This window comes from Pipistrellus hanaki (genome assembly GCF_964339955.1).
Source record: "Pipistrellus hanaki genome assembly, chromosome: 14".
NCBI classification, from domain to species: Eukaryota; Metazoa; Chordata; class Mammalia; order Chiroptera; family Vespertilionidae; genus Pipistrellus; species Pipistrellus hanaki.
In genome coordinates, this window is record NC_140516.1 from 20,834,603 (window position 1) to 20,850,344 (window position 15,742).

Here is a 15,742-nt window from a genome sequence, read left to right on the forward strand (position 1 = left end):
GTTTCTAATCTTCAATAGAAATGCATGTGTATAATTTTTAATTAGAAAATGAATACAAGGGGAAAGAAGAAACACACTTGGCTTCTGTCAACTTAAACATGTTTCTAAGCATCCTTTTCCCCGTCTGATTCCAGGGGAGGGCTGGACAAGAGAGAATACATGAAAGTTTTGGAAAGCGGAAGGGAAGCAGCAGCCACAGTATTCTAAAGGTGAGTGCAAGGTGAGTGCCCTCCTTCACATCCACACAGTGAGCTGGCTCACCTTTTCACAGCAGCTGGGTTCTCAGTGCCTCGAGTTCTCACTACATCTCCTCCAGCTTCTATCAGTCCTGGATGTACAGCTCTGCAGTGAAGGGTGCCAGTTCCGTCCACAGTTGCAACTTTGAGGTCAATGAAAGACAGACGGGGGGCTTTCCAGTTTGTTTTCATGGGTTCCAGTTGGTCCTTGCTTGAACAATCCCCATCTCCCTGCCCGAAGTCAGATTCCTCTCATGGGTCTTTGCTCTGAAGCTCCTCATTGGGTTTGTCCAGACAGACTATTACAATAGTAAGCTTCACAACATGGAGCCTTTTCTTGCACAATCCTGACCCTTTCCCTTTTAATACACAGAGATGTTACCCTCCAATAAAGCTCTTATAATCCTAATTCCATCTACTGCCCAAAGGACTCCAAGACACAGTTGGTACCAAGCATAGTCCAAGAACACAGATGGTCAAATGGGTTTTGAGACTGGATTGCTCATTGACAATAATCAGATAGTGTATGAAGTGCCAAAAGTCCATGGGACAAAACAGTGGATGAATTGCTTAAATATTTATCAGTGGAGACTTGGAAAAGTATTATATCATGGAGGACCATCCTGGCTAGTGTTGTGGAATTTGAGAATTAAGGGAGTTGGAGGGGGGCATGCCAACAAGAACTATGGAATCACTGGTTATCACAAAGTTGCATTGATGCCCTACAGAGGGATAATGAAAGCTAAGGGTCATTAACAGTTATAGTTGACCCTTGAACAAAACTGTTTAAACTGTGTGGGTCCACCTACACTTGGACTTATCCACGCAGTTCAAACCTGCCTGTTCAAGGGTCAACTCCATGGCTGGAAATCCACTTATGTGGAAAGCCAACTGCAGTTACAGGTGGGGATTTTCCACTGCATGGGAGGTTGGTGTCCCTAGCCCCCATTGTTCAAGGGTTAAGGATAACTGAACACAATGAAGGATAAAGGGCCTACTATGTAGCTTACAAAGAGGCCTTTATCCCTACCATGAAAGGACAGAAAAAGCTAAAAACCAAACTCAGGATTTAGTGTTTAGGGTTGCAGACTCTCAAAAATAACTGAAGGCTAACCTGAGGCAGGTCTCTTATACTAACTTCTGGCCAAAGAAACTTGAGACCTTGATCTATAAGATGGACACAGCTGGATAGATGCCCCTGAAGATTTTGGCTCCCTAGTTCTTCCAAATCATCAGAACCTTCAGAGATTGCCTATCCTACCTCCATATCAGGAGTATGAGTATTTAGGGATGAAATGGGATTTTTAAATTTTTTAAAAAATATATTTCATTGATTTTTCTTACAGAGAGGAAAGGAGAGAGATAGAGAGCTAGAAACGTTGATGAGAGAAACATCGACCAGCTGCCTCTTGCACACCCCCTACCGGGGATATGCTTGCAACCAATGTACATGCCCTTGACCAGAATCGAACCTGGGACCTTTCAGTCCGCAGACCCATGCTCTACCGCTGAGTCAAACCAGTTTTGGCAGGATTTTTAAAATTTTATAAGAATGAAGAATGTAAAATAATATCTCACTGGGAAGTTAGTTTACTTATTCCTTTTTACCTCTATCTTACTAGTTATGAATGACATCTTCATAGCCTTTGCCTATTTTCTACTTAGCTCTTTCTCAGATTGAAATGTAGGGTTCTTTCAATGCTCTGGATACTACTAATTATTGTAGGATAAATCCTCCAAATATCCTTTCCTGGAGTGTCATTTGTCTCTTCACTTTTTAATGGTCTCACTTGAGGCAAGGAAATTTTAACTGCAATTAAATTTATTAATCTTACCATTTTTTATTTGTAGCCTTTGAGTGATTTCAGAAATTTCTCCCTAACTATTTGCTCCTATATCTTCTAAGGGTTTTAAATTATGTATTTTGAATGTATATCTTTAATCTACTTAAAACTTCTTTTTCTTTGTGGTATATCATAGGGAACCTTTGAAACTTTATTTTTCCCACGTAGATAACCAATAGTTTCTGTATAATTTGTTGTATAATCAGTTCCCCTTCTAATCTAGAATTCCTCTTTTATATATCTAATTTTTATTAGTGTGTGGTTCTATTTCAGTGCTCTTTATTCAATTATTTATTTAATAATTTGCTAATTGAGATAATGCTCTAGCATTTAATCACTACAGATTTGGTACCTCTGAATCAAGTCCTCTTACTCTTTTTCAAAAGTGTCTTTATTATTCTCAGTCTTTTATTCTTTCATAGAAATTTCAGAATCAGCTGGTCAACTTCCACAAAAAAAATACTTTTTTGTATTCACATACTTTTATATATATTTAATAATTTTCCAGAAGTATAAGGCAACATTTCTGATTGTCCACTTTGTGCTTCCTCCTCAAATTACTGATTTTTCTCTAGTTGGCTGTAATACATTTTTTTCTTACTCTATAGATGAGACCACTGAAGTGACTAGAAAAATAGTGAAATAGTAGGTGCTAAGATTATCTAGTGAATTAAAAGCAAGTAATTTGTTAAGCCAATATCCATAAATTAAAGATGTTGGGAGACCTTTTGGCTTCCAGACCACTTCAGGCATAAGTAAGAAAGAGACAATTCATTACCACAATTTATAGAGTAATTTTACCCATGAGTGCTACCCCCCTAAAGGTTTCTTAGCCCTAATAATATTGTGCAACCCACCAAAAGGATGGCCAATTTTCTTCTCTAAGTTGGGAATCCAATATTCTTTGCAGACTGGAGTCTCTTATTCACTTAAGAAATCTTTAGTTTTAGCTCAAACTCTGCCAGAGTCTAAGACCATAAGTATTTCCCACAAGTTCTGGCACACCACAGGTATTTATTTTATTAATATCATGCTGACTTACTTTTTATATTTTAAAAAACTTCAAGCATAAAAAAAAATCTTTGAGGCTGAAACCAGTTTGGCTCAGTGGATAGCATATGTGTCAAACACAAGGCCCGCGGGCCAAATCCAGCCCGCCAGGCCTTGCAATGTGGCCCGCACCGCGCTGTCATCACTGCACTCCGCTGTCAGTTTATGACATTGTCAGTTTATGACTGTTCAGTAAACCATTCGGCCTGCGATTTAGGCTGGATTTTAGATTTTGGCCCCTTCTCTGATTGAGTTCGACACCCCTAGGATAGAGCGTTGGTCTGCAGACTGAAAAGTCCCAGGTTTGATTCCGGTCAAGGGCATGTACATTGGTTGCGGGCACATCCCCTTTAGGAGGTGTGCAGCAGGCAGCTGGTCAATGTATCTCTTTCATCGACGTTTCTAACTCTCTATTCCTCTCCATTCCTCTCTGTGAAAAATCAATAAAATATATTTTTTTAAAAAGAAAATGTGTGAGGAAGTAGCACAATATACACTCATACACCCTGCACTTATCATTGCCAATTGCTAATATTTACCATGTTTGTATTTTATAGGTAGATACAGAGACAGACAAATGCATATATATATATTTTTTGTTGCTGCTGAACTTTCTGAAAGTAAGTTTTAGCCATAATGACATTTCACTCCTCAAAACATTAACATGTATCTCCTAATAATTAGGATAAGTCCTAAATAATAACAATATCTACATCATATCCAGAAATATAACTTTTATATAAGCTATATTAGTCATTATTTAAATTTACTAATTAATCCATTAAGCCTATTGTAACTACTTTAATATTGATCCAAGATCCAAATTTATTTGCTGAGACAAGTATTCAAAACCATTCATTTTCCTTCTCTTGCATTTGGTCTTAGCCATGTGACTTTCAGCACTTAGTGAACTGTTAGAAGACCTAAAGTTAGCAAGGCCCTGAAATATGCTTACCCATTTATTTCTATCATTGCTATGAAAAGAGCTTCCTGGGGTGGGGGGGCGGGGAGGGAACCCACTATACCTTTAGTTAATGTTCTGAAATAACCACACACAGAGCACTACCCAAGTGACTCACAAACCCATAAACAAAATACATGCTTATTACTGGATGCCACAGACATTTTATACCTAGAAGTTAGGCCACAAAGCTAAGTGATACAAAAATAAGAGAACCACATATATTTACTTACCTTGTCTTCTGATGTCTTTTAATCTAGATGGGTTCTCTTGCTTACCTCTTGCTTACGGCTTCCTCACCACACACACACACACACACACACACCTACCTTGTTTTCTTTTCAGGTCATTGATAGTTTTTGAAGAGTCCAAGACAGTTGTCATGTAGGATAGTCCAAATTCTGGATATCCCTATTGTTTCTTCATGAGTAGATTAAGATTCAATGTTTTTGGCAAGAATATTATGCTCTTCCACAGGAGGTCTGCACGCCACTGCCATCATGTCTCTAGTGATTCCTGAGAAGTGCCAGCACATTTTGCACGTACTTATTCAACACCAATATCGGTGGGCAGTGGAAAACGGCCTTTGCCATCACTGCAATTAAGGGTGTAAGGCGAAGATATGCTCATGTGGTGTTGAGGAAAGCTGACATCAACCTCACCAAGAGGGCAGGAGAGCCCACAGAGGACGAGGTGGAACATAAGATCACCATTATACAGAACCCACGAACCCACACCAGCACAGACAGAAGGATGTGAAGGACGGGAAATACAGCAAGGTCCTGGCCAATGGTCGGGACAACAAGCGTCGTGAAGACCTGGAGCAGCTGAAGAAAATTCGGACCCACAGCGGGCTGCGCCACTTCTGGGGTCTTCGTGTTCGAGGCCAGCAAACCAAGACCACAGGCTGCCGGGGTGGCACTGTGGGTGTGTCCAAGAAGAAATGTCTGTAGGCCTCTTCTGTTAATGAACAGCCTAAAAATAAAAAAATAAAGAATACTAAACTAATTGTTATGTATTTCCCATGGTATTACATAATATATTACATAAATCATGTATCAGTTTGTACAATTTCTATTAATGTCAAGTTTGGTCAGTTGGTTTAGGAAATATCCATTCTATTTCTCCATTTTACTGGTATTTTCTTTTTTATATTTAATAAATAATCTATGGGGTGTTACTTTGAGACTATGTGCATATCCTGTGCCCAACGACTTTTTACAAAATGGCTTAACAATCATAAATGGTCCTCTTTTATAGTAGGGCATTATGCTAAGTGAAATAAGTCAGACTACTTATTAATACTCCGCCTTATAATCTCTATTTTATAATGCATAAATCTAAACTTACAATAGCCTTGAATACAATTATAAAATTATGATAAAATTTTTATTTTTCCTTAAATACAGTACTCTAAGAATTAAAACTTTCCTTGAGAAATATTTTTAATTTCTATATTGTTTACCCAAATTATCCCATTTGATTTAAAAAATGGGGGAGAAAAATCAGCCCATCAAGCAACTATTCTGTCTAAAAAAGAAATAGATGTTACTCTCCCTGAATGCAATGCCCATACCTATTTCTTCCATTAGAGAGTAACATTACAGAAAATTTTAATGTAATTTTTTTTTCTTTTGCCTTTTCTAGATCATTGATGACATACAATTACTTGAGAGAACACTGGATCCTAACACAGAAGCAATGCAAAGTAAAAAGATAAGATAATATTCAGGCTTCAGGAGGTAAAATTACTGCTACAAAAGTTTTCTTCAAATTTCTTTATTATTTCACCAACCATCCCAATTTATCATAACAGCAGATAAGCATGAATAACTCAGATCATGAAGTGTTCTTACAATGTAGAGAATATAAAAGGAATATTTTTGCTAGCACTAGAGAACAGAAGAGGGCAAAAGAGGGAGAGACAGGATAAAGAGAGCAAGTAATTACTTCAATTTTTCCTCTTGTAGCCTCCACTTAGAGAGACAGGAGGCATCTGAGATATGCCACAGCAAGAGGCAGAGAGAGATCTTACTATTATGTCTCTGGGAGGCGGGTAATTTGCTGGCTGCCCAATATATAGTTGGGCTACTGCCACTCCAAAATACCCGTAATTGTACAGTATGGTTTGCCCTGGGAATTAGGTCACTGAGTCAGTGTTGGTTCCTCACACCCAGACTGAGCTCTCACAGGGAATGCAGAGGTTGGCTAGGGAGTTTCCACAGAAATGCCTCCCAAGTGAAGGGATAACAGCAAATTACCCAGACAGGTTTGAATGCAAATCACACCAGACCTCAGAGGGGTCTACAGTGCTGTGAGAAATCAAAAGAGGCCACATCACCCAGGAAACACCACTAGGCTCTGGCCAAGTGGACAGAATCCAAATTACTGAAACTAAGATGCCAACAAGGGGAGGAGTAAGCAAATGAACAGAAAGCACTGTCCTTGACATTAGAGAAGTCAGGGGGGAAAGGCTAAAGATCTTGACTCTTTTTATCATAAGCCTACAGAAATTCTTACCTCACTATCCCATCCCACCCAATCATCAATAGCAACATCATCAACATGGTATTATAGGTCATTCCACTTTCAGCACCCCTTACAAAGGGGAAGAGATTAACCAAAGAATTTACATGCATATATGCATAACCATGGACACAATAGGGTGGTGAAGGCCCAGGCAGGGGGGCGGTCAATGGGGGGGGAGGAGGGGAGAAGGGGAACATCTGTAATACTTTTCAATAATAAAGATAAATTTAAAAACAAAAACAACAAGATACTTATGAATAAATTTAACTAAGAATGAGAAATATCTGTACACTGAAAATTATAAGTCATGGATGAAAAAAAAAAATTGAAGATGACAGAACTAAATGGAAAGATATCTCATGTTCATAGAATATTGTTAAAATGTCCATACTTCTCAAGGCCATCTGTAGATTCAATGTAATTCCTATAAAAATTCCAGTGGTATTTTATTTTTATAGAAACAGAAAAAATCCTAAATTTCCTATGGAATCACAAAAGATTCTGATAGCCAAAGACATCTTTAGATAGCAGAATAAAGATGGAGGCTTCATACTTCCTGAATGGGTTAAAGACTTAATGTAAGACCTGAACCCGCAAAATTCCTAGAAGAAAACACTCATGGACATAGGTCATGACAACTACTTTTTTTCAACATGACACTTAAGTACAAGCAACATCAACAGAAATAACAAGTGGGGCTATCTATATTATATATATATATATATATATATATATATATATATATATATATATATATAAAGATCCAGGGTCGTAACATCCAAAATGACCAAAGGCTCGACCAAACACCAGGTTGCAGGTACAGAGGTGAGCAGGCTGAACTGCTGACGAGAGAGCGAGAGAAGAGAAGAGAAGAGAAGAGAAGAGAAGAGAAGAGAAGAGAAGAGAAGAGAAGAGAAGAGGGAATGAACAGCAGTGGCAGTGGCTTCTGGGGAGGCCTGGAGAGAGAACAGGGTGATCAGACCGTGCTTCTCTTTCCAGGACTCACCAGCAGCCAAGTCTCTCTCTCTCCTAGAGGTCAGCAGTTCAGCCTGCTCGCCAGCAGTCTGGGGTGGCTGCTGATCAGCCCCGCCTCTATGATCAGGCCCAGAGATGCTGACTGGCATAGAAATTGATCAATCAGAAACAAATTTGGGTCAAGTGTGAGGAGCCAATGGCTGCCTAGGTGGCGGAGCTTTTGATGCTGATTAGAATAGAAACCAATCAATCAGAATATAATCTGGGTGAACTTTTAAGGCAGAACCTAAAGTGGGAGCTGAGGGGGGGTTTAAGGGCAACAGCTGTTTGGTGTAAGGTGTAAGAAAGTAATTCAATTTTGTAATGATTGGTTTGGCAGTATAGTGCATATGGCTAGCTATCAGTCCAGATATAGGGATTATGTGTTTTTGTCTGCCAAGAGCATTTCCTCCTGCTGAAAAAGGCTTCCCCCTCCCATTTAAGTAATCCTATCCTATATAATCTATCTGTACTACTAAAAGGGTAATATGCTCATTAGACCAGGTCGACTGACCATCTTCTAGACATTTGACTTCCTTCCAGACAAAATGGTGGTGGGGTCCAAGTCAGAGGCTGTTATGGGTGATAAGACTGGCAACAGAGGGAAGTTGGGGCAAGATCAGGCTGGCAGGGAGGGCAGTTAAGGGCGATCAGGCAGGCAGGGGGCAAGATAGGGGTTATCAGGCCAGTATAGGGGCAAGGTAGGGGCGATCAGGCCAGCAGGCAGAGGGGTTAAGGGTAATCAGCCAGGCAGATGGGTTAGGGGAGATTAAGCACACAGGTAGGCAAGTGGTTAGAAGTAAGTCATCCCAGATTGCAAGACAAATGTATGATTGCCAATCCACAGGGATCAGACCTAAACCAGCAGTCAGACATTCCTTGAAGGGGTCCTAGATTGGATAGGGTGCAGGCTGGGCTCAGGAACACACACCCTCCCATGCACAAATTTCATGCACTGGACCTCTAGTATTATATAATTAAATTAGAGGCCCAGTGCACAAAATTCGTGCACTGAGAGGTGGGCAGTCCCTTAGCCTGGCCTGCACCCTCTCACAGTCCGGGAGCCCTTGGAGGATATCTCCGCAGAGAGTGGGCCTACGCCAGCAGTCAGACATCCTTAGGACTGTTGCAGAGGCAGAAAAGTCTCCTGCCACCACAGCTGCACTCGCCAGCCATGAGCTTGGCCTCTAGCTGAACAGTGCTCCCCCTGTCGGGGCACATTGGCCACCAGGGGGCAGCTCCTGCATTGAGCATCTTCCCCCTGGTGTTCAGTGTGCATCATAGCAACTAGTCATTTCGTCATTCAGTCAATTTGCATATTAGCCTTTTATTACATAGGATGTTACTAAGCAAGGCCCCTGGCCAGGTGGCTCAATTGATTGGAGTGTCATACCATACACCAAAAGGTTGTGGGTTCAATTCCTGGGCAGGGCACATACCTAGGATGCAGGTTTGATCCATGGTCCAGGTAATGATGGGAGACAACAAATGTTTCTCTCTCTCTCTTTCCCCCTCCATTTCCTCTCTCTCTAAAATCAATAAAAACATATCTCCTTGGATGAGGGATAAAAAAAGAAAAGTTAAGAGTAAATCTAAAAAGTTCTCACCATACATTCACACCCAAAAAGTGGTTGCTATGTGAGGTGATGGAGGTTTATATATCAAAGCATCACATTGTACAACATAAACTTACACCATGTTATATGTCAATTATATCTCAATAAAGCTACAAAAAATAAATAAATTATGCAACACAACTAACTTTCCCCCCTAAAAAAACCTAGAGGGAAGGACTTTGTGATGAATCGGCTCTTCTCCAGACCACATTTATAAGAAGATTCTGCACTGAGGTTGAAGTGTGAATTAAACATTGTAGCATGTTGTATTTCTTTTGTGGCCACATTCTGATAAAGTGTTGGACATGTGAGTGGGAAAGAAGTATGTGCAAGGAAGGATAAAAGGATAGGATTTTTTACTTTAATTTTACTCAGAACTGATATCTCTAAGTGTTTTAGACATGTCCACGATAATTTGCTGACACTCGCTAAGCCCCTCTCCTCAGTAGATGCTAACAACAACAATAAATCAGCACACAGTGTCAAACTGAAATAATGTAATTATTTAGTACTCTGAAGATTTCCAAGAAAGGCTGTTTTTAGTCAGCCAAAGAGAGAAGAAAAAAAAAAATACAAGAGCCTCATAAAATGAGGTCGATTTTTAAGGCTAATACTTCATGGACTTGCTAAACTTCAAATAAAATTATTACCCCTAGAGAATGTTCAAATGTAGAAGCCAACGCTTCTCCTCCCACCACAGACATGGACTTGAAAAGACTTAATGAAAAGAGTATGGGGTTAACACATATTGTAATAATTATAATGTTCTAGATAAGAAACTCCTGATAGAAAAAAAATATTAAAAAGATCATATAAAAGAGAACAATACAAATAAGCCATTATTATTGCTGACAAGAAACTCACTGGTTTATGAGTTCTCATCACTGGGAGTTTATATCTGATACAAAATTCCAGTCAGAGTCCTATTCAGATTATATATTGCCAAGTTTACCACAAAAAAAAAGAATGAATTAAAGTTAGTATTAATAAGAAATTTTCTGGTCATACAAAATGCTTAGGTTAAATATTAGAGAGGAGAACAATCTCAGTGTGTTAGTGGGTTTTGGAAATAACAAGTGCTATAAAGGATATAAAATTTTTAAAAAATAACACTAAAGCACCTCTCCCATGAAGTAGGCATACTAATTTACCTCTAAATTTAAAAAGTGCAATCTAAATCACTTGATCAGAGATGAAAGTACAGTCAGGCATTTAATAAAATCCATAGTGCACTCAATCTATCATCTTTCCAATACCCTTGACCTAATCACCTCCAGGATCTTGGCAAAGAGTGCAATGACAGCTATGCCTATAACCTCTGGGCAGGAGACTCATCTATAGGAAACACTCGGTAGTCTGATGGAAAAGGCCTACAGTATGTTAGTCCGGGTAGTCTAACAAATAGGCCTGCTGCCTAGGTTAAAAGCTTTGTAACACTGGGCAAATCAGTAAATTCACTGAGCAAATAAGGAAATATTGAGGATGAGGAGATCTAGGTTTCTCTTACTATTAGAGAATGTATTTACAAACATGGAAAGGGAAAGGTCAACAAGAACTTTGAAGTTTTGGATTTAAGCAGATGGTGTTAGTATGAGTTCATGGTTCATGATTATTGAACACTGCTGCCTGAGTGTCTGGGCCTGTCAGCCTGGCCGGGGGCTGCGGGAGCCCAGCGGCAAGGCTGGATCCACGTCATTGGAGTGTCTGAGCCTGCCAGCCCCTCCATGAGGCTGGATGCTGCATCCAGGAGGTACACGCAAATTGTCCCCTCAGGAGTTTGACCGGGAGACCAGGAGTTCGATCACTGGGGGGCAGCACAGAATGAAGGAAGACCCCAGCCAGCAGCTGGGGAAGAGAGGCCCGGGCCAGCAACTGGAAGGTCCCAATCAGCCCTGATCACCAGCCAGGCCTAGGGACTCTACCCGTGCATGAATTTCGTGTCCCTGGCATCTAGTAAAGCTATAAGCAGACTTTAGAAACACCTCCCTTCTCTGCCAGAGCAATACAGGTATTGGTTTGGACTCTGTTCTACAGTGTCTGAGAACATCCTACCAATCTTGGTGATGGCTGAAATTCAAACATCTGTAGACATTAAATGACCATCCATTCTGTCAAAAGTTAACTAGCCAGGCTTTGTCATTCAAGAGATACTTGAATGACACATCTAAGTTCATACACTTTCTGTGAGAAATCAGACAACCTGCCTCATTCATGTAAGACAGTCAGCCATTTGACAACTTCTTAATGAGAGAACTAACCACTAAAATTTATATATTTTAGTGACAGTTAAATGTATATATCTCTCACACACACATATTCAAACTTATCTTCTAAAATATGTATATTTCATACAAGTTTTATCTTTAAAAAGAATAAACTATATCCTTTCACTTACATCAGAATAAATCAATTGAGAAAAGATCACTGAATAAAAATTTAACAGTTCACATTGAAATAAATAAAAATAAAAGCCATTTTAAGACAACATTCTATCATAGAGGCTTCTCCCATCAGCTTCCTCATTCTAGGTACCAGAAGCTTAATTATAGTAATCCAATATAATTACATCATCAGGTATGAAACACTCAGTCTTTATCATGTAATGAGATATATGACACATCCTTACTTTCAGAGAACTGAAAATGTTAAACATTAGCCCTAGCCAGTTTGAATCAGTAGACAGAGTGTCAGCCTGCGGACTAAGGGGTCCCAGGTTTGATTCTGGTCAAGGGCACATGCCCGGGTTGCAGGCTCAATCCCCAGTAGGGGGCATGCAGGAGGCAGCCGATCAATGATTCTCTCTCATCACTGATGTTTCTATCTCTCTATCCCTCTCCCTTTCTCTCTAAAATAAAAATATATTTAAAAATGTTAAGCATTAAATTCTGATTCTCCATTTTATTTCACAAAGGAGTATGGGGCCAAGCTCTGACCCCATCTGAAGCATTTACTGTGTGTCCACATGCTTGTTATATTCTGATCTGGCCAAAACTTCTATTTTATACTCCAAAGTCCTGATTGCTACATACCAATACTTATTATTTTCTTATTATTTCTAGAAAGCAATGCATGAGCCTACCTCTCTTAGAAATGAGCTGAGTATAATTTTTAAAAGTTAAATATCAGCTATATGAACCAGTGGTTATCTATCCACTCTGTACACCAAGTATGTCAAACTTGCCTGTGACATTTCTATCTAACTTGCAGAATTATGAGACACTATGACACGCCCTGACCACCAGGGGGAAGACACTCAATGCAGGAGCTGCCCCATGTTGGTCAATGTGCTCCCACAGAGGCAGTACTGCTCAGCCAGAAGCCTCTCAAGGCTGGCTTGCACAGCGGCAGTGCTAAGGATGTCCGACTGCCGGCTTAAGCCATCTCTCCGCAAGAGGGCACAGCCCAATCTGAGGACACCTATCCCCGCGAGTGCACACATTTCATTCCCTGGGCCTCTGGTTTTATTAAAAGATACCTCTTCTAATGCTGACAGACACCCAGGAGGCTAGGTGGCCAGGACTACCATTGATATTCACAGTTGGAGATAAGAGGACAAATGAAGAAAGCCCATGTACTGTCTACAGAGTGAATCAAGCTTTAAAACTGTTGAATAAAATGACTTTTATCCTCTTACCTAGACAAATATACATTCATAATAGAACTGGAACATATATATAAATTAATATATCTAAATTATATAAATATATATATACAGACTACAGTATACAGAGGTTGGAAAAAGTATGCTTACAATTGTTCATAAGGAAAAAGACACACTGGTCATGATTATTACAACTTTATTAACACGAAGAATGTCTCAATATGCCTAGCCAGTGTGGCTCATGAACCAAGAGGAGGCTGGCTCAAATGGTCCTCAGTGGGGGGAGTGTAGGAAGCAGCCAATACATATTTTTGCTCATCGATGTTTCTCTCTCTCAAAAAAAAAAAAAAAGTTGCAAGAAGTTGGGGATGGCTAATAAGTAAAGAGAAAAATTATTCCCTATTTGATCCGTGACTTAAGAGACAATTTGTGCAATTTATTTATTTTGTTTCTAGGTGTTTTCCAGTTTGCTTGTTCCTAATTTTGAAATTTCCTGCATTGCAATCTTAAAACATTTTTACTGTTACTGTATTTTGGAATTTGTAATTTATTTTTAATAACACTTTATGAAAGTTATTTTGTGTACATTGAAAAAAAAAGATGGCAGGAACATTTTTATTAGGGTGAAAATTTTATTGACAAAAATATACACCAACTACCAGTATACTCATATATTAAAAAATGCATAGTTTACCTTACTAATTATGTTACTTAGGTCATCTATACACTTACTTGTTTTCTGTAATCTGTCATGGACCAAAGGACATGAAGAATAGGTTGCTGGCTTTTTTACAAGTGTATATTCTATTATGTTTCTTCATTCATCGCCTATATTGTTTTCCAATAATAATATATTTATTATTTATGCTCAGTCACTGGTTTTCAAACATTGTTTGGGGAACTTTCAAAATTACCTAGGGAACTTTCAAAATCTGATGCCCAGGTTACACACCATACCAATTAAATGAGAATACGTGCACATTAAAACGAACCATCAGTATTTTTTAAGGATCCCTTGGTGATTCCAGTGTGTTGTGCTTCTTGAGAACCACTCCATGTTATTTGATATGTAGATTTTTGCAGCTCCTAAATCTTTGTGAATTATACCCTTTGTTCTTTTTAAAGTTTATTTCATCTCAGTTGACATGTCTGTACTGAAATCAATCTTGTTGTATATTAAGATTGTTATCCCTGCAAATCCTGGTGTCCCTGTTAGACTGGGACACAATACAAGTCTAGGAAGAAATATAGTTCTCTCACAGATTAAGGGGAATTTACCCTAAGTAGAAACCAAAAAGAATCTAAATTTATTGAATTATCTAAAAATAATGCACCTCTCCCCTTGACATATTTAGACATCTCCTATTTCTTATTGCTTTAATGTGAAGCAACTCTATAAAAATAAAAATATAAAAACACCTCAAGTTAAAATAAAAAGATGGTTACCTCTGTTTTACTTGTTTGCATTTGTCTTGTTTGCCCTTTTCTTTTTAATTTCTCTGAATGAATTTAATGTGCATCTCTTATACAACACATGTACTGGATTTTGCTTTTTTATATACTAGTAACTTAAATGATTCTTTCATTGATGAGATTATCCCTTTAAATAGCTTGATAAGGCAGACACATTTGGTCTTAATGCTGTCATGTCTCCTATTTTCATGGATTGATGGCTATCTTTGTTTTGAATTTTCTGCTAACTTAAAAGGTTGCACTTTTCATAATAATATTTACCTCTATAGATACAAAGTCATATAATGCTCTAAATTCTCTATTGTATGCCTTTTAATTCCCTATTATGAGCAATAATGAAATTATTATGCCCTTAGTTCTCATGCCTCTCACCAACACCATCAACTAGTTTTATTCATTTTACTATATTTTGGTGTTTACCAATTTACTATTAAGTATTCTCATATTGCTATTATTTAACTCAATTTTAAAATTATTTCTTTTGATTCCTGATTATAAAAGAAGGGGATAGCCATATCCATTGCTTCCTTTTTTTCTATTCTCAAAAATCGTCAGAGTTTATAATTATACTATTTTCATTAGCAACACTTTAAATAATCATTTACAGCCATTATTTAACTTACCAGATTTAAATGATAAATTTTTGCCCTTGGGCATAAAGTAAATGGAAATCAGTATACTTTCACTACTGCTATATTCTCTTTCCTGTCCTCTTCAAACTTCTGTTAGTTATATGATTTCACATATAACAGTTTATACTCCTCTTCTTTTTTTCATTTTAAGAAGACTATTTGGCCTTTTTGCATAAAATAGGGTCATGCATTGTTTTCAATACAGCGTATAAAGAGTTTTTTTTTGTGTGTTTTTTTTAAAGTCTATTGGGATAAATATCCATTTTTTGTTGGTTTTACTGTCTTTAATTATGTGGGTGCTTTATATGAATAATATAAGCAGGAAGCAACTGGTAACAAATTCATTTCCAAAGACAAAACTATTATAAATATTTCACCACTTTTTCTTGTTTTGCTATCTTAAAAGTTCTTACATTTCTTCTCTATGTTCTTGTTATAAAAAAGTGGTCTGTTATGGTTCTTTTAATTCATTGAAATATTATTCACAAAATGTATCTGCTGAATGGAATTATTTTTTTTCCTATGTGTGACTATTCTGCCATTTATTTTTTCCTCTGCTGTTATGTATATTCTGCTGGCATCTTCTCTTCGTTTCTGTCACTTCTCTCACTGTAGAGGATGAATTTTTCTTAGACAATATTTACTAAATATATGATAGAAGACCCAGGGACACATTCCAGGATAGCAGCAATTTTACCCTCTGTGAAGTCATTAATTTCTGTTCTAACCATTACCAATATGACTGAAACAATGCAATAGACACAATATTAGTATATTAAACATCAG

At 38.1% G+C, this 15,742-nt stretch overlaps 1 pseudogene across 1 annotated transcript; it reads left to right on the top strand.

Annotated features, from left to right (window-relative positions):
• Positions 1-4,468: 4,468 nt before the first annotated feature.
• On the top strand, positions 4,469-5,044 carry LOC311632677 (small ribosomal subunit protein uS13-like; annotated as a pseudogene). Its single transcript has one exon. The product of its transcript is annotated as a small ribosomal subunit protein uS13-like (transcript).
• The last annotated feature ends 10,698 nt before the right edge of the window (positions 5,045-15,742 follow it).